The sequence below is a fragment of the Fukomys damarensis genome, unplaced genomic scaffold, assembly GCF_012274545.1.
Source record: "Fukomys damarensis isolate Sample0158 unplaced genomic scaffold, DMR_v1.0_HiC HiC_scaffold_39, whole genome shotgun sequence".
Lineage (NCBI taxonomy): Eukaryota > Metazoa > Chordata > Mammalia > Rodentia > Bathyergidae > Fukomys > Fukomys damarensis.
Genome location: NW_022900951.1, coordinates 1,359,882 through 1,366,322, shown reverse-complemented (window position 1 = coordinate 1,366,322; position 6,441 = coordinate 1,359,882). Strand labels below are relative to the sequence as shown.

General features: G+C 54.9%; 1 protein-coding gene across 1 annotated transcript in view; it reads left to right on the top strand.

Moving 5' to 3' along the window:
• The window catches only part of Prkx (protein kinase X-linked), a 30,456-nt gene that overhangs the window by 2,112 nt on the left and 21,903 nt on the right, over positions 1-6,441 (top strand). The gene's annotated exons all lie outside the window — the stretch shown is intronic.

Below are 6,441 nucleotides of genomic sequence, written 5' to 3'. Positions count from 1 at the left end.
AGTGCAGGCTCACCACAGTCTCCGCCGGCTGGGCGCGCAGGAGACACCGTCTGGGTTCCGTTTCCCAGCCCCTTCCCCGTCCGCCCTCCCCGCATCTCTTGGTCTCTTTCCCGTTTGCCACGGCTTGCTCTCTCTGCTCTAATGTGTTCTTTCTCAGTCTACACTTGTGAGGTATAATAATTCCGCGCACCGGGGGGGATCAGTGCCTGTGCCCGGCAGAGCCTCCGTGACTTTCCGTCTCCTTTCCCTTTGTCCTGCACACCCTTCCTCTCCAGACCCTCTGCTCTTCTCCATTCTAGTTTTCTGTTCTGTGTGTTCTCGGGGACGCCGCTTCATCTGTCCTTGACGTTTCTCCTACAAGGGAAACCGTGAGCTGTAGGAGCTTGTGAGTCTGATTTGTGTCCGCTGGTGTTATGGTCTCAAGGTGAGCCCGGATTTGCCCTTTTCCCTGGCAACGTAGTACTCCACTGTGTGTAGACATCACATTTTCTTCATGTGTTCCTCTGGGGATGCGCGCCTTGAACGGGCGGCCTCGCAGTGATTTCGGGGTCCGTGGGCAAAGCCTCGGAACGTGACAGTGATCCTGAGTTATCCTTTGTTGAACATTCCATATCTCACACTCGCCGTCTCGGCACTCCGGGAGGCTGAGGCAGGCGGAGCTCAAAGCCCACACTGAGCCAGGACAACTTAGTGCCTCAGTGAGACCCTGCTGCAAAATGAAAATAAATAAATAAATAAAATTGACCCGGGCATGCAGTTCAGTGCCAAGGCCCTGGGTTCCAAACTGTGGGCTCGGGGTGAACGGTAGAAGATGTTCTGCAGCTGACCCGAAGCCGAGGTTCACGCGCAGGTGAAAAAGAGTTTCCCCAGAGAGGAGACAAGATAAGAGCGCGTCCCACTCAGCTCAGTGCAAAGGTCCTGAGGTAGACCCGGGTTGGAGTGTGTGGTGTCAGGAGACGGGGCCAGGCACGGAGGCTCACCCCCATCAGCCCAGCACCTAGGGAGGCTGAGGCAGGAGCATCTCAAGTTCAGGCCCAGCCTGGGGAATTTGGAGTCTTAACCAAATAAAAATCAAGTACGCAGTACTCAGCTCAGTGCAGAGGTCCTGAGGTCGACCCCCGGAACTAAGGGCCACCTGGAAAAGGTTGCTGTCCTGCTGCACAGTGGGGAGATCTAGAATTCCTGGAAAGAGCCCCATCCAGCTGGGCAGGGTCACAGAACCCTCCCTCTACAAGGTGTTCTCGGGGAGCACTTCCTGAGCTCTCGCAAGGCAGAGCTTTGCTGGGACGATTCCCCGCCACGCCCACGATCCGCTCAGCAGCTCCCTCTGTCGGCAAAGGCGGATTCAGATTCTGACTTGGCTGTTCTAGACTTTGGGTTAAAGTTCACACTCGGAGTCCCGGAACCCCGTTCGGCGGAATAAAATCCAGCCCCAGGCTGCGGTGGTGGTTCATCCTCCCCAGTGTTGGACCACAGCCCTGCGCCCGGCTCCTTGCAGATTTCTGGCCGGATCCTGATCCATTTTGGTTTCCCAGCAGCACGGAAAGTCTTGCACAGGCTCCTGTCCGTGGCTCCTGGGAAACCTTTCATTCTAGGAACTCTACCTGCAGCAGTCGGTCCTCTGCAGATGGACCTTTCTCCAAATGCCACAGAGAAAGCAGGGCCAGCCCGCTGAGGCAGCGCGCGTCAGTAATTCCGGCGCCGCGGGAGGCTGAGGCAGGAGGATGGCAGGTTCGAGCCCAGCGTGGAAAATTTTAGTGAGGTTTTCTCTCAGAATAAAAAACTGACAGAGGGTTGGGGATGTAAATCGGTGTGAAGGTGCACACAGCTGCACACGCACGCACACACCCACGCACACACAATCACCTAGCACACTAACACGCACTTCTGCTCCCCATGCTGGACAGACAGGTCCCAGGCGTGGGCAGGGCCGGCTCCTCCCCAGGCCTGGCTCCCGGGCTCCTGGGTCCTCACGCCTGCATCCCTCCGTGTGTGTCCGCGTCCTCCCGTCCTCTTCTCAGAGGGACCCGGCCCTGTGAGATGCCGCTGTCTGAGGTCCTGGGGTCAGGACTGCAGCACGGGGATGTTTAGAGGACGTCATTTAGCCATGAAATCTCTGTGACTTACTAAGTGCCAACCTGGTTTTTTTTCTTTTCTTCTCCTTTATCTATCTTTTATTTTGCTCTTTATTTATACTCTGTGCTTCCACAGAAGAGAAACCATGTAATTTTTGAACTTGTGCGTCTGATTTATTTCATTTAACATTATGGCCTCGAGGTGCATCCTTTTCCTACACGTGACTTCAGTGTATCCTTCTTTAGGGCAGAGTAGTACCCCACTGCATGTACACGTAGGTGGACAGCTGATGGACAATTGCTAGGTGGACAGGTGGAGGACGGGTCAGTGCTGGTGAAGAGATGCATAATTGATAGGTGATAGGTAAGAACAGGCAGGTGGTGATAGGTGACAGATGATAGATGAGGCAAGATGGAAGACGGGCGGATCTAGGCATAGATACACTGATCCATGGGATGGGTGGACAGATGCATGGCTGGCTGGATGGACAGACAGATGGACGGACGGACGGATGGATGGACAGATCATCCACCTCGGTTCTAATGAAATCTGGCCCCGTGGGGCCGGAGGATGCTAAGCAGCGTCTCTGGGCTCCACCCCCAGGTCCCAGGAGCAGCCCCACCCAAGGTGACGGTGAGAAATGGCTCCAGACACGGCCGAGGGACTCCTGGGGCAGGGCCGCCATGACAGAGGCACAGGGTCGCCATGTGCCGGACCCTCTCCTCGGCTGCGCCTGCCCCGGCCCTTGAGCCTGGAGGCGCCGACCCATCCGGTGGATACCCGGAGCCCATCCGCTGCTGCAGCGCCGTACTGTTTTTGTACAGCCAGAGAGCCAAGCCGGCGGGTTGTGTGTGTGTCAGTGTGCTGACCGCCTGTGTCGCTGCGATAGAATCCCTGGTACCATCCATATTAAGGAAGGGTTGATTTGGGCCCAGAGTTTTGGAGGTTTCAGGCCTGGGCAGGCTGGCTGTGTTGGTTTGGACCTGTAATGAGTCAGAACATCATGGCGGCAGGGCTTCCGGGAGGAAAGCTGTTCACCGGAAGTGAAAGAAGGGAAGAACGGGAAGCCGCGCCCCCAAGTGGCCTCATTTCCGCCCACTAAGCCACGCCCTAGCACCTCACTTCCCCCAACTAGGCCACGCCCCCAATGACCTGACTTTTACCCATAAGCCATGCCCGGTGACCTCACTTCCTCCTCTAAGCCCTGCCCCAATTACCTCACTTCCTCCAGTAAGCCTCACCCAATCGCCTCACTTCCGCCAGCTAAGCCACGCCCCAATGGTTTTAGGACCTCCCGCTAAGCCCCTCCTTTTAAAGGTCCCGCCACCTCTCCGTGTCAAAGACCTGAGACCAAGCCTTGGCCATATTAGTCTGGGAAGGGCTCGTATCCAAGGCCCAGCGGTCCGTCTGTGGTTTACTCTGTTGCCTTTGGAAGGTGAGATGTGTGTCATGGATGGGACTCATCCTTCTGGGTGCGAACCTTGTGACATCTTGGATCTCCCGCCGACCGGAATTGTGAGTCTTGGCCTGTTTTTAGGGGAGCGTCCATATGTCCCTAGCTGTAGGCACAAATTTTTGTGGTCAGGCCCGCTTCCAACTTGCGACCCTCCTGCCTCAGCCTGCGATAGGGTTATAGGAATGCACGGGCATCTTCGGAGCACTATTTTCTTAATTCTGCACGCTGTGGTCTGCTGTGCCTCTCCCTTGGTCTTGGGAAGTGTACTTGGTAAAGTGATTGCTCTGTCTCTCGCCCTGTCTCTTGTTTGAATTTTGAAAATGAAAAACTCTTGAAACAGCCCTTTCTTTAGCCTTCGTCGTTGCCTGCAGAGAACAGAGCTGGCCTGGCAAAGATGGCCACTGGTTGGAATTCCTGTTCCTGTTTTTCTGTCCAACAATGATGCAATGTATTTCTGATGGATTTTATTTTCTTGGCGGAGGGAGCTGCCCAAGAGCTGAAGAAAGGGAGGAGAAACTGCACTCGTACTGTGAAAACGTGGGATTATGCAGGGAACGTGGCTTGTAACTCCAGCGCTTCTGGAGGCTGAGGCAGGAGAATCTCAAGGTGGAGCCCAGCCTGGGCAATGGAGCGACTTAGCCAGACCCTGTCTGGAATTTTTAAAACTTAGAAGGGTGGAGTGGCCCAGTCCCCCAGCTCCGCAAAGAACTCCCCGAGAGATTGGGGGTCTGTGTGGAAGATGCTGACTCCAGACGGTGCAGAAGGAATGTGGGGCCTCTGAAGTGCTGGTACTGAGCCCCAAAGGGCCGTGAGTGCTGAGCAGAGTACCGGGGGATGCCGTCCAGGAGCCGCAGGTCTGGCTTGCCGTGGGCTGGTCACAGCGCCAGGTCGGAAAGCAGCGAGGCTGGAGCCTTGAGTTGCACTTTCCGGGCCTGAGGGGATCGGGACTTGAAAACTCCCTGTGGCCTGGGCCCCTGCATTATTTTCAGCTCGGTCAGCTTTGGGGTTTTGCTCTTCTGTCTTCTATTTCGTTTCTTTTGAAGGCAGGCCTCAGTATTCAGCCGAGGCCGCCAGAGATCCTCCCGCCTCAGCCTCCTAAGTGCTGGGATGACAGGCCTGCGCCTCCACACCTGGCAAGTGTACGTATGTAGCTGTGTGGCCGTCAGCACCGCTGTCCCCGTCTGGTGCTTTTCATCTTGCAAAAGTGGAACCCAGTGCTCGTGAAACGATTATACCCACCCCGTCCCTCTTGGCCCTTCTAGCGAGTATTCTTCTCCTGTATGTCTACAAAGTCTCTAGGCGACTCACACAAGTGCATTCGTACGTGTTTGTCCTACTGTGGCTGCATTATTTCACGGAGCGTCCTGCCGCCTGCTTTATTCTCGTTATGCCAAGTGGAAGAGCTCTGCCCTTTTCGTGGCTGTGTACTATTCCACTGTGTTTAGAGCATATTCTATTTATCCGTCCATCTGTGGATGCCTGGGGGGCAGATTTCTCATCTGTAGATGGCTTGGGTAGATTTCTCCTTCTGGCTCTTGTGAATCATGTTGCTTCCGATGTGAACAAGAGTTTGAGTGCTGGATTTTGAGTGCTTGTGAGTGTGTGTGTGTGTGTGTAATAAAAATACAGTGAATATTTATATTTTAATTTATTACAACTAAAAGACAGGTTGCCGTTTCTCCTGCTCAGCCCTCCCTCTGCCTTTGAACACACCCATCCCACTTTCCCGCCCGCGTCCTGCAGCGGCTCCGGCCTCCTCTCTCCCCAGGGTCTTCACCGGCCCTGATCGCAAACCCGGTGACCGCTGCCGCCCAGCGGAAAGGCGGCTCGGAGACACAGGCTCCGTGTCCTCGTCCACCCGAGTCCCCGCGTCCGGCACCGTGCGACTCCCGGCTCCTCCCCGAGGTCGGGAGGACGGGAAAGGTCACCGTTTGGGGTCCACTCGGGACGTCGAGGCGGCCGGGACGGCGGGAGGAGGCTGTGCACGGCCGGGGGTTCTGAGGGGGTTCGTGGCCATGTGACTTTTACTGTAATAATTTGTTAAAAATGAAGCATTCCCATATCTTTTATCACATCTCATACACCCATGCATTTCGGTTTGAGGGAGGATTTGATCCGAGGCCTGCTCACTGAGCTCCGCCCCCAGCCCTTTTTAATTTTTTTTCTTTTCAGACAAGGTCTTGCTAAGTCACTCAGTTGCCCAGACTGAGGTCAGTCTTGGAATCCTCCTGCCTCATCCTCCCAGAGTTAGATTAAATACATATTTCTCTGTTTTGCTCACCCGTGGCTGGTGCTTATGCATTTGATTTATTTTTTGCCTTCCCCTCGGTGGCTTCCCTTCCCTCTTCCTCCGTCCAAAGGCCAGGTAACCGTATATAACAGCTGATGTAGATCCTGGTGTGATTTTCTCTGTGTTCAGTAACCCAAACACATACACATGCACGCCTGTGATCTCAGCACTCCTGAGGCTGAGGCAGGAGGATCTCAAGTTAGAACCCAGCCCGGACAATTTAAGGATTTAGTAAAACCCTATCTCAAAATCTAAACTATATATATAGTTACATATTTGCATATGATATAGAGGCCCAGGGAGTTACCTCGGTGGTGCCAGCGCCCACCTTACGAGCACAAGGTGCTGTGTTTGATCCCCGGTACCAAAAATTTTTTGTTTTTAAGTAAATAAATAAAATGTAAAAGGGGCCGTGGGTGTAGCTGAGTGCAAAGGCCCTGGGCTGAATCAATGCCGTTACCCGCTCTGTTTCGGGTCCTGTTTTCCAGATTCCGACGTCTTTCCCGGGGCAGGGTGCTGCGGGGGCGGACGGGCCGGGGTCTGCACCCTGATGTGCCCTCCGAGTCCCCGCAGCTCCCACGCCCGCGGGAGGATTTGGGGTCTTTTGGGGGCGTTGCCC